Source organism: Lissotriton helveticus, chromosome 1_2, assembly GCF_964261635.1.
Source record: "Lissotriton helveticus chromosome 1_2, aLisHel1.1, whole genome shotgun sequence".
NCBI classification, from domain to species: Eukaryota; Metazoa; Chordata; class Amphibia; order Caudata; family Salamandridae; genus Lissotriton; species Lissotriton helveticus.
The window spans coordinates 433,983,510-434,000,593 of record NC_136058.1 but is presented as its reverse complement, the minus strand read 5'-3'; the positions used below and the strand labels follow the sequence as shown (position 1 = coordinate 434,000,593).

The window sequence follows — 17,084 nt, the reverse complement described above, 5'->3', positions numbered from 1 at the left end:
CCCCATAGTCAAAAAGCTCCACAGAAAGATTTGGAGATGGTTGAATCGGCAATAGATCCAAAGAAGAGTTCCTACGTTGAAGTAAGGAAACATCCGACGTTCCTGAAGGTGGCAAAAGTGTTGCTGAAGATTTCAAGGGGACTAGAGACATCAAAGCTGAAGGTGGAACTAAGGATGCCGCCACCGACTCAGCGGTCGACGACGAAGAGAGGGGTTGAAGTTCCGTAAGGAAAAGCTTCTGTGCGGTCGACGAGGCAACCGTCGACGAAGCAGGTGGAGCCTTGAGAGCCATCGACCGTCTCGTCGGCGAGAAGGCATCCGTCGACGACTGACCGGAGACAGACCTCTTTTTTGTCGATGACGAAGTGAGGGAGGTGGCAGACGAGCGAGGCTTCACCGACACCATGACAAACGTCGACAGAGAGGACGCCGACAACATAATCGTTGTACGTTGAGGAGAAGAGAAGGTGGAAGTTGTCATTGTAGCAGTGGCGACGGAAATCATCGTCGACGAGGAACCCATTTTTTAGGCAAATTTGTCTCAGGAAGAGACTTAGATGCCGCAGACTTAGATCTCGGTGGTGTAGAGGGCATGAGTAGTCCCTTAGAAGCAACAGGAGCCCTTTTTGAGGAAGAAGTCTGGCCTTCATGAGTAGAGGTGTGGTCTTTCTTGAGCAGCTTAGCCTTAGCATATACCATCTCCGTCTCACAAGCCCTCTTCTTAGAGATGACAGTCCTGAGAGAGGAATCACTCTCAACATCTGATATACTTAGTCTTGAGTTTCTGTAACCACAGAAGTTGACCTCCCTCTCTGTCTCTTAAAGTCTTTTGAGGAAAAGTCCTGCAGATTTTACAATCTCTCACCTGATGTTCAGGGTGGAGGAAGTAGATACACTTTTTGTGGGGGTCTTCGGAATTAAGCCAGAATTTCCCACAAGACTCACAGTGTCTGATGAGTGACCTTTTTGTAGTAGACAAAGCAGTTAAGATATTCTGAAGAGTTTCTGAAGGGAAAAGGTAGAGTTACTGAGCAGAGCTCAGGGAGACTCCCTTCACACGACGTGCAGTAGAAAATCTGAGAGCCTGAGCCTCTGAGGAGAAGGTTCCAGAGGGTGCTGTTGCCTGATTGGCTGGAGTTTGTACCATATCTAATGACTTGGACAAGTTATTAAAGTGACATGTTTTTTCCTATTAACGTCCATGTTACAATACTTCCTATTGCTCTTTTAGCTGTGCTTTCGGTATGTTATTGCTATATTGCTCTTCTATGTCCCGTGGGAATCCCACTTCAACGACGGGGAATGATTCAAGCATGTAAATCTATGAAAGATACCCCATCATTGGAGAACAGCAGATTTCTCACTACTGAAGCTCTTACCTAAGTTGCTTTTGCCTTAGTCATCTCTCACATTGACTACACTAACTCTTTACTTTGGCATTCCGGCATATCAATCTAAAAAACTGCAACTAGTGCCGAACCAGTCTGCTAAATTAATCTATTGCCAGGCAAGAATGCAGTATGTCACCCATCTTATGAAAAAGCTACATTGGTTTCTGGTAGTCGAACGCGGTCCATTCAAGTTGGTATGCCTCTGCTTTAAAACGCCCCATGGCAACTGCCCAGTCTCTGTATCTACTCAGGTACAGAGACATATCCGCATTCAGGATCTTAGGTCTTCCCTTTTGAATCCCCTAGCTACTCCGTCCTTTAAACGCTAGAAATTGGGGGGGGACTAAGATTTACGGTCCTGGCCACTCAATTTCGGAATTCTCTCCCTCAGGACATTAGATCGATGATATCATATCCTCAATTTTGCAAACTCTTAAAGAACTGGCTCTTTCGCCAGGCTTATGAATGATTCACTTAGCGGCAGGATTCCCTTGTCCGCAGCACCCTGAAACCTTGTGGTGTGTGCGCGCTTTATAAGTATTTTTAACATAACGTAACATTTAACATCGTCTAAATGGGACAACCTGGAAAGTCCATCTGCATTGGCAGTCCCAGGTCTCTGTTTCACTTCAAAGTCTATTCCCTGTAGGGAGATGGACTACTTTAGCCATTTGGGATTTTCACCTTTCATTTGTATTAACCATCGGAGAGGCCTGTGGAAGGTTTTAATTTGGAAGTGAGAGCCATGCAGGTTTGACCTAAACTTCTCAAGGGACCAAACCACAGCAAAGGCACCCATCTAAATGGCACTTCAACGCTGATCCCTGGGGATTGGCCTTCTACTGATGAAAGCCAGTGGCTGATTTTGACCTTGCGGTACAAAAGGGGATGGTGATGGATGGAGCATCTGAACCAATCAAACACTCACACCCAGTCAACAGATCTGGGTTTAATCCATCACCGTTCTTTAGCCCACTCTGCCACCCCAGTTCAGACATGGCCATATGCAAATCAGTCTGAACCTGTGCCTCATGGGAACAGTCCAGCCCGAACTGCCAAGCCATGCCTTCCCTGGACCGGAATCAAGCTTCCTAGGACCGGTTTCTGGCATTCCAGCCGTCTTCAGCCAGGCTTGCTTGAATCCAGTGGCAAAGTGAGCAAGGGACTCAATCAACGTCTGAGCATACAGTGCCAACTTATGGCGAACAAAGCGGTACAAAAGGGGGTGGTGATGGACGGAGCATCTGAACCAAGCACCCCCCCCCCCCCAGCGCCTTGAGACCCTACGGGTATGTAGCGCGCTTTACAAGTGTCATTGATTGATTGATTGATTGATTGATCAAACACTCACACACAATCAACAGATCTGGGTTTAATCCATCACCGTTTTTTAACCCACTCTGCCACCCCAGTTCAGACATTGCTATATGCAAATCAGTCTGACCCTGTGCCTCATGGGAACAGTCCATAGTCTGATAGGAGCTACTACAAGAAGAGCAGAGAAACAGGACCACAGATCGCCACAAATGATGGTAATGAAATGCAAACTGCAGCATTAAGGTCACACACTACAACATCATTCCCTTTAAACAAAAGGTAACAGCCTACAAGAAAAAACGAAACAAAAAGCAACAAAACTAGAAAATGCATTTCCAAATGCTGCAAAAGTGAAACAGTTAATACAAGTGAAAAATATTAAACTTTGTTGGTACCTTAGTAATGTGCTTCCTTCTGGGCTTCACTCCATCTGCAGCAATAACGCTCTGAAAGGAGAAATTACTGCTGTGAGTCTCGGAGTCTTCAGTATTACTGGTCTCAGTCACGAAGACTGTGGTGTCGGAAGATAACTTTCTTTTATTTGGCTTTATAGTTCCACCAGTCACGCCATCGCTTTTAGCAGACACGCTACTGTCAGCAGCATCATAACTTCAGGCAGACCTGCAATGTGGACCTCACCACTCACATTGGGTGAATATTCAACAAGCATGGTCTCAGCTTCCCAAGTAGAACAAAAGAATCGGGTCTCAAAACATATACAGAGCCACAGTTAGCTCTGCCGCCACTTGAGCACACCCAAACACCTCAGCACTTAAGCACCAGTCCCAGGGGAGACCATCTGTGAAGTCCTTCTGAACTGGCACCACTCCTGGGTCAGCACAAGCAGCATCATGGACAGCGTCTAACACCGCTGCCACAAACATTCATGAACATCCAAATCCTCGTCACCCAAACTACCCAAAAATGGCTTTCTAGATAAGCAGCCAGCCCTGTAGTGTCTGTCTCTGTGTACTAATTTAAAGCCAAAGTTGTAATTTTAAAAACAGCCCTAGCAACCTTACAGGGGCCTTACTGACACCATTAAGGGTTCAAACTAAAGGGCTGTGGTCGGTGAACTTTAAAAGATGCATGCCCCCAGACCTCTTCTGGACAATAAAAACTGATGAAACCATTCAGAAGAATTGGTGACATCATAAATCATGTAAGAGGGCAGTAAGCTCACTCTCTACCCTCAGAAAAACAGAGCGCACTCTATGAATGAGAGGTACTGCCTGAGCTTTAAGTTTGATACAATGCTCAACCCATTCACTGCTCCCACTCGGGAAACATCAGGAGAATGAGGTAAAGCATTCTTAATGTCATTGGCATCAAAATCTACATTCGACACAGGCATGTCACTCAACACCGCTGGATTATCAGGAACCGGCCTCATAGCGAAACCAACTTAGTCTGATTCTGCCATTCCATCCCTTACCTTCCATTGATAGATACATACATTTTTGAGTGAATCTTTTTACCCAATCATTCCAGCAGACTAACAAAGTAATCCAGTATATATCGATATCCTGCTCACCTAAGGTGTGGGGATTTATACTGCACCCTCCACGCCCCCCCCCCCCCCCGGCGCCTGCTGTTCTGTTGTCGTTTGTCTCTGGTCTCGGTTCTGCTCCTGCTGTGAGGCCTCTGACGCCTTCGGGGAAAGAGCGCGCGAGGAAAACAAGAGGCCCCAGGACTGAACGAAGAGAGAGCGGCTGCGCATGCGCCGAGGACTGACACTGCCACCATTGCCTACGTCCAGCATCACCGCCCACCTCCTTACTCCTCCTGCTCCCCTGCCTCGAACCCCACGAGCCCCCCCCCCCCCTGCGCCCCCAACATGGCACAGCCCGCCCCCCTCCCTGCGCCTGTCCCAGCCTCACCCCTCTGCTGCTATCGTTGATGCCTGGGCACCATGGCAACCCCGCCCCAGTCCACGCGCGCCGCCGCCCTTCCCGCGTGCGCCGAGTACAGACACTGCCTCCTCGAGCGGAGCACGAGGCGCCTCGCGCCGAGATGGATTGAAGCAAAGCTCCTCGGTTCGGCTCCGCTATAGGTGGGGGGGGTGTCTCTTGTCTGCGCAGGCGCACGTACATTCACCAACCTGCGCACGTGATTCATCCCGGAGGATGTATCCCCGCTGGATTAGACTCTGTCCAGGGCGCGCCCTCAGTCCAGGGCTGTTCACAGTCCGCACTCCGTGAAAGGTCCTATCACTTTTTCACTTTCAGTGCTCGGCTTCTCCGCTTCGCACATGCGCAGGTATCACGCGCATGCGCAGCTATAAGACGCGATGGTGCCTCTTGCGGGGGCGTGAGCACGCGCGTTGGTGTCTTCGCTCAGCACATGCGCAGTTATGACGCGCGGTCCTGCGCATGCGCATTGATGCAACGCGATGTTTACTTCGTATGCGCTTGTAGCTCGTGCAGCGGTGTGAGCGCGCGCTTCAGTCTCGAGGAGACCCGGCGGTGCCTCCTCTGCCCCCACCAACCGGTGCACGAGGACAGGTGAGGCCTGGAGGGCCACAACTCCCTAAGGGACCCCGAGGAGGGACTGGGGACCCTGCAGAGAGCCACAGTGCCAAGGGTTCAGATTACTGTGTGACACTTGTATCATTTCTTTGAAATTATGAGTGACATTTAACGGCCATAAGTGACACTTAACGACTATGGATAACATTTAACGGCTATGAGTGCCATTTAACAGCTATGAGTGACATTTAACGGCTATGGATAACATTTAACGGCTATGAGTGACATTTAACAGCTATGAGTGACATTTAACGGCTATGGATAACATTTAACGGCTATGAGTGCCATTTAACAGCTATGAGTGACATTTAACGGCTATGGATAACATTTAACGGCTATGAGTGACATTTAACAGCTATGAGTGACATTTAACGGCTATGGATAACATTTAACGGCTATGAGTGACATTTAACGGCTATGAGTGCCATTTAACAGCTATGAGTGACATTTAACGGCTATGGATAACATTTAACGGCTATGAGTGCCATTTAACGGCTATGAGTGACACTTAACGACTATGGATAACATTTAACGGCTATGAGTGCCATTTAACGGCTATGAGTGACATTTAACAGCTATGAGTGACATTTAACGACTATGTGACATTTAACGGCTATCAGTGACACTCTCTCCCGAGCACAATCAGCCAATAAAGACGAGGGAAACCTATAAATTGAGATTGCTCATGTGTAACATTTCAATGTACTTATAAAAATGAATCCCACTCAGCTGCCAAATGTGTGACACTTTCTGCATTTAAAAAAATCAACAAATAAAGTGCATTTGAAGAAATAAATATCAGAAATTTCTATATTTTGAACAATGAGAAGCTCTAAACATATTATGAAAGTAATGGGAAATTACTGTAATGAAAGGTCACTAACATACATCCTCTTTGTAATATAACTACATTTTTAAACTAATTGCGGCAAAGCCTTTCACGTCAATCAAGACACATGGGAAGGAAGTTTGATGGGGCTGTGAGACACTTGCTTACCTTGACAAGACCTCACTCGTGGATCTACACTGTGCAACAGACAAAAAGGAAGTTTTAGAGGCCTGTGCGTCAAGAAATATAGACGGGCCAGTTAGTCTGAATCACTTTTGCAAATGTACGCTCTGTACAATTATACAAATCTCAATCTCAGCTGCACAGAGAGTGTTATTATTGGTGCAGAAAAGAATGATGCTTCATTTCAACAGCGCTATTCTAAAACACAAACTCGTATTTCCTCTGCAAACTACGTAATAATTAATTGCCCATCACTTGTCAAGGTACGAAATTGTGGCTAACATGAGGTTTTACCAAAAATAAACTTGCCATGAAGTAAATGTTAAGTAAGGGATTTTTGCACAAAGGTCAGGTGGGCTGAGGGATTTTCTGACGCTTTAAATCACAGACAGGCAAAGTTAGTTTATGCGATTGTTATTTACGAGTGGGAGGCCAAGCGGGGGAGGGGAGTCAGAAGCACCTCTGCTGTGTGACTGTGTGTAAGTGTCTAAGTAGAGTAAGTGAGGAGGGAGCGTGCTGGATGCGGAGGGCCGGGCGGCAGCGTTTAAGTAGCAATTAGGTAACTGCCTCCAGATGCTATTGTTTGTGATTTTTTTTTTCTGTTGATGATCAGACTGTCTGTACAGTTCTAAGTCAGTCACGGCTCTGCCTGATGCGCAGCACTTTGCCCGTTGGACTGATGTAACTTAAGTAACACTTACTTGAACTAGACAAGTTCAGACTGCTGTCTCTTCCCGCTCCATGACCGTCCGGTCAGCAGTGCACCCAGACTAGTTATGCCACATGATGCACATGATGGACAAGTTGCCGATGATGCCCACGGCAAAGACTATCAATGAGAGCAGCATCATGGCATAAGCGCTATACGAGTTCTCCGTCATGGGGTAGAGTGTGTTCTGGACTTGCGGGTACTTCTGGTCGGTCGTGGTTGGTTCCCCTCTGCTCTCAGCCCTGTCCGCCTCCGAGGCCCCGTCATGCCTGACTCTGGACAGGTCTGTGATTGACGTGAGCAGTGGCTTGGTAGAACTCAGGTGGCCGGTGTCAATGAGACGAGGGTACTCGGCTATCATCCTCAGCTCATACTGCTGCCATGCCTTGGCATCGTTCTCCTCTTCACCTCTCCGCACGCGCAACAAGATCCCAGAGGTGTCTTGAGCACCCCGCCGCTGCCACCAGTTCATTCGAAGGCGGATGCCAGTATTGCCCAGTGGTGGTTCCACTGACTGACTCCCCGTGCCTCGTTTATCCAGAAATATCTCTTCCTCAGTCTGTGGACCCGTCCTCCACGGCCGGGACGTCAGCCTGCCTCATGGACGAAGCAACTTCGGATGCCTCGTTCCCCCGCCAAAAGTTCGGGCTCACTAACGGTCACATCCAGATTATAATCCCCCCTGTTGTGCCACCTGAGCCGGTAGCAGCAACCACTCACTGCTGAGAGCAGGCCCCCACCCGTCGGTAATTGCGAGAGCAGTGTGTCCAAGCCGCGCAGCACTGCCGCAATTAATCATGTAGCCTGGAGCCAGGCGCAACAGGGCAGGCAGATTAATTGATACATTGTAACACTCTCAGCCACTACACAGCTGAGAGCAAACCATTTTTAACAATGTAGGAACTACAGAGTCCAGCAAGCAGCTGCTGGCACCATGTTTCAGAGCAGCAGAGCCGGCACAGAGGTTCACAGGCACCACAGGTGGCACACGCTGGCAAGTGGCATTAAATTCGTGACAATGCATTTCAGTGCGATGATGCGGAACACCGCACTAAAATGCGTGAGCGTCACACCTGATGCGTGATACTTGACAGGCATGGATGGTGACAGATGCACTGCACCATGCAGAGGGTGACAGGTGCGCTGTACCGTGCAATGTGCCTGGTGCACCGTGCAGAGTGTGACTGGTGCACTGCACCGTCAGAGTGTGACAGGTGCACTGCACCGTGCAGAGGGTGACAGGTACACTGCACCGTGCAGTGTGGCTGGTGCACCGTGCAGAGTGTGACTGATGCACTGCACCGTGCAGAGTGTGACTGGTGCACTGCACCGTGCAGTGTGACTGGTGCACTGCACTGTGCAGAGTGTGACTGGTGCATGCACCGTGCAGAGTGTGACTGGTGCGCTGCACCGTGCAGAGTGTGACTGGTGCACTGCACCGTGCAGTATAACTGGTGCACCATGCAGAGAGTGCGTTTTTATATGTGCAGATTTGATTTTGTATGACAACGCTCAGCCGGGTCTCCCGACCTCTCCTTAACATTGGCCGTTTATTTACGCAAGACATATTTTATCTTGTCATCTGTAAACTCATGATATTTGCCTATTAGTCGTCTGATTTCGGCCAGTGTGGTATTATTTTGTGTTGTAATCAATGTTCCCTCTAATTTTTTTCCTCTGTGTGCGGCAGTGTGAGGTCTGTTTGATGAGGCAGGCAGGGCTGGACTGGGAATCCAAAGTAGCACTGGCAATTTTGCCGCACTGGCTCCCACCCACCCGAGGTGGGGTGGAGGGGGCCAAGTGTCAAGCACTACTGCTTAAACCAAGTCTACAGCACTTGTGCTTTTGTTACTGAGGGTATATTCAAAACTATATATAAGAGGATGCACAGCTGTAGGTTTAGCCAGTATTTTGAAAAGGTTCAATAAGATAGGGTGCTCTCGCAGGAAGCGTATCCGTCCAAACGCTATTGATAATAGTAGTAGTCGTGCATACATACATGTGAATGCATTCCTGTGTAGAGGCACTCCACTGGGTTCAACAAGGAGACTCCCCGGTATGTATGTATGCACGACTACTACTTTTGTTACTGAGGGCCCTTATTGCAGCATCACTGCAAAACTGCCCCCAGTAACACAACTTGCCCCCACTGCTCCAAAATGGACCCACAGCCTTCCAGGCAAACGCCTGATGCCTGCTAAGGCCAGTCCAGCCAGGGGGGTGGCCTTCGTATTGGTGACTGGCGTACAATGGTTGTGTCATGTTTGAAATGAGAAAGTGCAGTGCGGAGCTTCTGCAACCACGACAAAGCTACACTAATATATATATTAGGAAAACGGGGCAACCGGCCTCCTTCCACAGTGCCAGTGAACCTTTTCTTTCCTAACTAACTACACAGTGGCAGCTCAGGGACATCTTAAGGATTTTGAGCGCTCTCGGCTAAACGTATTTTGCATGCCTCTGTGCGGATCAGCTTTGAATTTATACTCCAGTTTCAGCTTTCTCGTGTCCTTTTGGCCAAATCACAAACAGTGCACAGGCACACTGGTTCAAATTCCAAATGTGTTTATAGTTAATAGTCAGGGATAGTGATGTATTTTTCCAATATTGTAACACAGTAGAAACCCACTAATACTACTGCAAATAATCACTGTGACAACTACTATTTCTCATAGCTGAGATCCTGTTTGGATCTAAAATAAACATTTTGTATGGATGTTGCATGAAACAAAAACACATTTGTCAGAAAATGTCTATAATACAATCTCACACATTACCTAGATTAAAAGTAAATGAAAGAAGATTGCTATGTGCAATAATCTGTTTAAGAATTATTCAAGGTCATCAGGGCAAGACTCTGCAGAGCAGAGCTGGCTCAACCAAGGTGGGGGCTACTCCACCCTTAAAAACAGATAATCATGAATTCACTTATCCGCTCTGAAGATGGTTTCTTGGATATGCCGGGGGAGGGGCAAGATAGGAGCCTAACACCAGAGTTACACTGTTTTCTAGACACGATAGAAGCCTAACACCAGAGGTACATTGTTTTCTAGGCACAATAGGAGCCTAACACCAATGAAATGAAATGGTGCTACTGTAAAGTGCTCTGATACCCAATATCTTTGGGTCTAGTTCGTTCTATATAAAACTAAAAAAAAAAAGAAAGAAAAGATAGGAGTCTGATACCAGGATTGCATTCACTAAAGCAGATAGTCAAATTCCTAAAGCAAGAATATCTACAATGTTTCTCAAATATCTTTTGCCAATGTAAGACTTCTAATTCCCAACACTGGAAATATAGTCTGATCCCTGCTTGGGAGAAATGATGGAATAATATCAATAGGAGTGCTGACTTCAAACTTTAAATCAGACCAGGAATTCTGCTTGTGGACGAATCTTTGGAGGAAATGTAATAATTATCTATAATAACCCAATATCCTTTGACAAAATGTTCGGCATATGAAGGAATGAATAATAAATTAGTCAAAGGGTCAATTTTGCAAAGCTGTGGTGCCCAGTGTTGGTTCACAAGGGCTGGATCTATGTCAGATTTTCAGGATAAATATTGACTATGTCAACAATTACCTTCACCTTGGTTGTGTCTAAAGCTATCACATGTAGATATCCCAAAACAAGTGCATTAAACCCTCATGGACATCCCTGTTGTAAACTATTCATTCCCCATTGTAGGGGTTTCTTGACACTAATAATAGACGAGTATTGTTACACATCCTAAAATGGATTTCATGTTATCAAACTCCAAAGGATGAAAAGTTGAGGGAGTCGGTGGTGGATTCATTAATCCACTATGCCACCAGCCCATTGCAGTGCTTGTGTGACTGGGCTACTGCACTGGATTAAAACATCATGATGGTGCAATTGGGAAATAAAATAAATTAAAAGAACATCTATGGGGTCTCCTAGCAGTCGGACCAGAGCCTCAGAAAGAGGCACATTTATGAGGGACATCCTCATTTTGGACGAAAAATGATTACAGTTCTGTCTTTGTTTCGTCTTTCTTTCACACATTTATCAACAGGATATAGCATATTTTATGGGAGCGAGTCTTTTTAAAGGTGATGTAACACACACATATGATTAACTTGAACTCCACCAATTCTGTGATCTTTCTCAGTCCATGACACATTGCAAGGTGGGGAAAATCTGACAGATATGGGTATGTTATGTTATGTTATAAAAATATTTATATCGTGCACTGCTACTCAAGAGTGTCCTGGCGCGTGGAGAAACAGTGACATGGGAGGCAGAAAGGGCTAAATGGACTGTTTAAACAGATGAGTTTTTAGCCTTTTTTTTAAGGTAGCCAGTTCCTTGATATATCGAAGATCGTCGGGGAGCGCCTTCCACACCTTGACCGTAAAGGACTGCCCCCCCCAGACAAGCTCTCCGGAATCTGGGGATCACCAGCCGTCTTTGCAAAGCTGACCGCAGGGGACGGCTGGGGTGTAAAAGGAGAGCCTGGAACTGATATAGGTAGGGCCCAAACCATGAAGGGCCTTGTGTGTCATGGTTAGTGCTTTAAAAATGCACACGCTGGGCAACAGGTAACTAGTGCTGGTTGCTCAGCTGCTTGCGAACGCTAAGGCATCTAGGGATGTTAAATAAAAGCCTGACTGCCGCGTTCGGGATGACCTGTAATTTTCCCAGACGGTACCCTGGAATGCCGAGATAAAGAGCGTTGGCATAACCCAGGCGTGCCAGTATAAGTGCCCTGGCCTCAGTCTCCCTAGCAGCACGGGGAAGCAGGGGAAAGAATCTTCTCAGGGCTTTAAGTGTGCCAAAGCACACCCCTGACAGACGCATGATTTGTTCATGGAAGCCTAAGTCGCCCCCAAACCAAATTCCCAGGTTTTTCGCTACACCACAATCTCCTGAGGGACACAGAAATCCAGGAGGCCAGAGAGACTCTCTAAAAGCAGGAGGGAAATGGCCGTAGAGGAGCACCTCCGATTTCTCTTCATTACATTTCAGGCTAGCCTGCGCTAGCCACTAAAATACCGCTGAAAGGCAACGATGGGCCACTTCCGTCTGCAAATCATCACCCTTCCATGTAAAGAGAAGCTGTGTGTCATCGGCGTAGGCCATAATTTTGGCACCCAGCTTCTCCGCTAGACAGATCAGGGGAGTAAGGTAAACATTGAACAAAAGAGGGCTCAATGTAGACCCTTGAGGAACACCGGTGGCTAACATACTGTCTGATGAAGAGAAGGGGGGCATCCACACATGTTGGGAGCGGTTGTCCAAAAAGGATCTAACCCATTCCCAGGCCGTGCCAGTAATACCGATGTCAGACAGGCGGGAGAGGAGCTGGAGGTGGGGAACCGTATCGAAGGCGGCAGAGAGGTCAAGTAAAATCAGAGCCGCCCTGCCGCCTGCATCCAGGCACTCCCTAATAGCCTACGCAATTTCCACTAGCGCAGTCTCTGTGCTAAATGCTGTCCTAAATCCGGATTGTGCCGGTTGTAGAGCTCCTGTAGATTCCACAAATCTCTCCAGTTGTTTAAAGGCCACCTTCTCGCACACCTTAGCTAAGGCTGGGAGAAGGGAAAAGGGGCGATAGTTAGAGGGAAGTGTGGCATCGGCAGAAGGTTTTTTAAGGAGAGGGAGGAGTTTTGCATGTTTCCATTGCATGGGCACCCTTCCAGATTGAAGTGAGTTATTAACCAACTTCGCGACCTCTGGAGCGACTGTCTCTGCCACCCCACTCAGGACCCTAGCATGGCAGGGGTCTACCGGCGAACCAGATTTTAATGATTTGAGGATGGCTAGGACGTCTTTCTCCTCTGCAGAGATGAAATGCGAAAAGAAAAGGTTGGGTATAGTGGAGCATGGGTATCAAGCAGGCTCCAGTGGGATAGAAGAAATAATATTCACCCATTCAATCCTTGGCCTCTATGCTGTGAATGAGATGATCAACAGGGAGGAGGAACTTTAACTTTTTTTAATGAAAATCTGGAGAGAGGAGGCACTTGTGTATCCAAAGATAGAAAGTGCAGCATGGCGCTTGGGACGGGGTTTCACTGGAAAACTGCATATCCTTTTTTCTCAAAACACATATGCATCTCAACTTCCAGCCAATGCCACAGTTTTCAGTTTGATTGTAAAAGCACACGTTATGTTTTTAGGCTTTCTGCATGCCTTTTGTTAGTAGAGGGCGACAGATTACGTGCCTTTTGGAATGTTTTCATGTTATTTGCAGAGCCCGACATACTAATGCACGGGGCTGCATTTAGCGTGTAGCACCGTCGTGCGTTGTAATTAACATAAATATTTTCACAATGGCCCTTTATTAGCACTCAGCCGTGCTCCATTAAGTGAAGACATGCAACCAGCACAAAAGAACGGCGTGTAAGGCACATGTCGTACTTTTGGACTTGCTGCATTTCTTCTCTTGAAGCAGCACGGCTGAGAGCTGATTGAGGGCCATTGTGAAAATATTTATGTTAATTGCAGCGCACTACGGTGCTACAATTAACAGGAATATTTTCACAATGGTCCTCAAACAGACCCCATCTGCGCTCCTTTAGCAGCAAGTGCAGGAGCCACAGGAAGCCGGAAATTAACATTTTTTGCGCCGCAGCTGTTATAAAAGCGGCGGCGCGAATACTCTTTCTGAGATGTTCTGTAGATCAGCATTGCGCGCTCGGGGGATCAGACATGCGCGCGTGCGCTGCCGCGCACGTTCTTGGGAACACTGGTTATAATGTATTCCTCCTCCAGCCTTTAAATGTCTGCTTCCGTCATCCTTAAGTAGTTCATCCTTATTTGTCGGACGCTTGCCCATTACCGAATTAACCATAACGGAGCTGAGAGTCACACCACCAGTCCCCGCAGATTGCACAACAACCCCTGGTGGAGCTGCCTGACAAGCACAGGGCACGAACTGTATAACATCTCTATGTACACGAATTAAGGAAGTATGCAACACCCGCAATTGATCGAGATTAGCGTTTGTTAACTCATGAGGGTGTAGAGCATACCCAGCTAAGACCGGCCCTGAGGCTCCTTCAATTGATAAATGACCTAAATGGACAGGTGTATAGGTGTGAGGAAGAGTGCCGTTAAACCAAATACGGTGTTGCCAAGTTGCTAGCCGAACCTCTAGGGTCTGATATGGACATTAAGCGACCGGAACCGCAGAGGCGGTATAATCAAACAGATTATCATCCGCTGTAACTGCCGGAAAGGTGACACAAGAATAAAAGACTTCGAATGGATACGTGGGATCCGTTCCAAATACAAAAATTAAATTGACCCCTGTATCAGGGACTGCAAAATTCCTTAAGTAGTCTCTTAGCGACTGTGTGCGGCAATCTCATGCCCCATCACAAAAGTAGGATGTACAACTTAATGTATGCAGCACAGAAAAGGCTAATAATAGAGAGTAACCTCTTTGGCGTAACTTCAAGCTTGAAAGAACCTATAAACACTTAAATATAGGAGGTATTGTCATCACAGCCGCCTCCGGAGGTGGACGTGAGGGTATCGTGGACAAGCACAAGCACTACTCAAGCGTCTTTCAGATAAGAACCAAACGTTGGTGGCGCCATGTTGCAGGTATTCTGCACAAACACAGAACTATGCACAGGAAAACAGGGCCTCAGTGAATAGGTGGTGTACCAACCTACCACATCTGTACCTACAATCCCTTACCGACTAGCTATAGTGTCTCTTCGTTCTTCGTCTACAGCGAAGCTACCAATGATTAGACAACTCAGAACACTTAACTCTATCTTGGGAATCGCGAGAACAAGACACACTTTCACTTAGCCACTCATACTTGTCCACAATGCGAGTAATCAGAGACGCAGTATAGTTTAAAATGTTTATTTCAACTAACGCGCTCTATGGTGCAGTGCACAAGCCAATACTAGCAGCAGAATGCATAAACACAATATAGTCAGCATTATTACAATTCCATAGAATACAAAAGGGGATTTCATGTTATAAAAAACAATGGAAAAGGACTGAACCACTTAACCACCCTCCCCGTGACAAGAGATAGTTTATTATAAAATAAAAGACCTCTGGGCTTTTTCAGCAGACTCCATACCTCAAGGCCTAGATTCAATGTTCACATCGGAGGACAAACACTGGTCTTCTCTCTGGAAAGGTGTCTCTCCGTGTGTGTGAGAACATTTTGTGTTTGCAATATTAAAGTACACGATTTCCAGAGGTGCCACTGTGTGAAGCCTGTTATGTCTAGGTGTGAGGGACAGATCAGAACAGAATAACAAGGGGCATTGTTGTTTAACCTTGAACATCATGTGCAGACTAAACCTCAGAGCACAGCAAAGAACCTGCAAAGCAGACAGCTCTCATGTGTAAAAGGGGCACAAATAAGGATTGCAAAATAGACGCTTGCAGTGTCGTGCTCAAAAGCAGGTTCATGGCAGCTAAGCTCATGCTAATTTAGCAATTGTCGACAATGGACCTATAAGCCTTACTACACTTCTGTTTAATGCTCGGAAGCCCACCTGCTCCTGAATCGCTAGATGCTTCTGAGCTGTTTTCGTTTGTCTTCCGCCTGAGTTATTATCTTGTATTACTGCGTCCCATACGAATTGGTCCTTCTCCGTATCAATATCTTCAGATGAACTCCTGAACATATTTGAATTGAAGTCCCCGTAATGATCAGGCTGTGGGTATACTCTTCCGTTATAATTTTCTCGAGCTCCTCCTTCAGTTGCTGGGTGCTTTTAGTTCTTTCACACAGTGTAAGTAGAGATTTATGAGGATTATCTGCTCATTTTCATCCTCCCCCTGTAAAGTGATTCTGAGCACTTGAATGGCGTTTGGAGGTGCTAAGCTGTGCATCATTGGCTCCATACCATAAATGCTCCTTATAGAGCTGTATGTAGCACGGCCTCCCTTGCTGTGGCCGAATTTGGCGCTTTTAATAGCAGGTAGGGAGAGCAGATTAAATTTGTTTAATTCTGGTGGCGATTCGCACCAAGTTTCCTGGAATGAAATAGAACACTAGGACTTTAGAGACCACCTTTTTAATAAGAACAGCAAAACTACAAGTCCCATAAGCAATAGTGATGGAAGGTGTCTTGCATGCCCTGGGGCGACAGCCGATTCAGTATATCCAGTTGAATTTTTTCAGTATTTGACACAGTATTGAATTTGTAACCTTTGTTTTTATGGTCAGGAGTCACCAGATTACTTAAACATGTTGTTTCGTTTATTTTCAAGGTCGATTATGTATTGGTCACCAACTTGGAAGCTCTATTCATTCTTCAGTGTTTGTCATTGATCTCCAGCGTGCGGCTAGTTTGGGTCAGGCCCCTGCATCGATCCTAATAACTCGCACAGGTAAGGACCTTATAGTAGGAACATGATATCCTGACAGTTGTCTTTAAGAAGTGCGCTCTGAGGCAGGTATCCTGAAACAACATTTTTCTGTTCTCTCTCTCAAACTGCAAGAACCCAGAATCTTCTCAAGTCTGTGAGAAAATTGAGTGATTCCAAGAATAAAATCAAATTGTCATTTTTGTTAAAAGCCTGCCACTATCTGCTATGTACATTTGTACAAATAAAACACAAAACATCGGAAGGCCAACTAATCTATCATGCATTTAATGCAAAAATAGCAAAAGGCCAATCAAACTAACAAGTGAAAATTGTCATTTCAATGGGCGCGAGCATCCACCCAAAAGCAAGTTGAAGTATAGAATACTAATGCTACAATATGTATTTTTATCACTTTTCTCCTAAAACAAATCAATGAAACATGAACATGTGATAGAAATAGTTACTAAAACTAAACTAATGAGTATGAGGCAGGGTCGTTTCTCAAGAAGAATGTGAGAAGTCCTTGAGAAGCAGATAAACGATACACAGACAAGCTGTAGAATTCATTTTTTAAGAAAATCTCACTTCTGATTGCCAATATTCAGTTTACTACAAGATGCAGGAAAGTGTGCAGATGTACAGCACTAAATAAAATGTTTCTGGGCCCTAACAGAATCATGTAACCTTGCAGCCATATTAAGGCGAACAAACACATCAAATTGATATAAGATCATTGTAATTTGGTTATGCAGTATATCAATGCATGTTATGGCATTCATTTGTAAACAATTATCGGTATTAAGGCCGCA

At 46.1% G+C, this 17,084-nt stretch overlaps 2 protein-coding genes across 5 annotated transcripts in view; one reads left to right on the top strand and one right to left on the bottom strand.

The window, feature by feature from the left end:
- The window catches only part of LOC144807658 (uncharacterized), a 45,175-nt gene extending 40,229 nt beyond the window's left edge, over positions 1-4,946 (bottom strand). Inside the window, exons 1-2 of one of the 3 annotated variants that reach the window (XM_078673283.1) lie at positions 4,810-4,946; positions 3,104-3,154 (exon numbers count right to left, since the gene is read on the bottom strand). The gene's annotated coding sequence lies outside the window, so the exon portion shown is untranslated. Of the gene's footprint in view, positions 1-3,103; positions 3,155-4,242; positions 4,490-4,588; positions 4,659-4,809 lie in introns of those variants that run through there. The other 2 variants (XM_078673284.1, XM_078673285.1) reach the window with 2 other exon arrangements.
- Positions 4,947-5,097: 151 nt separating this feature from the next.
- LOC144807659 (uncharacterized) overlaps positions 5,098-17,084 on the top strand; it is a 90,206-nt gene continuing 78,219 nt past the window's right edge. For both annotated transcript variants that reach the window (XM_078673286.1, XM_078673289.1), the window contains exons 1-2: positions 5,098-5,212; positions 16,177-16,296. The gene's annotated coding sequence lies outside the window, so the exon portion shown is untranslated. The remainder of the gene's footprint in view (positions 5,213-16,176; positions 16,297-17,084) is intronic.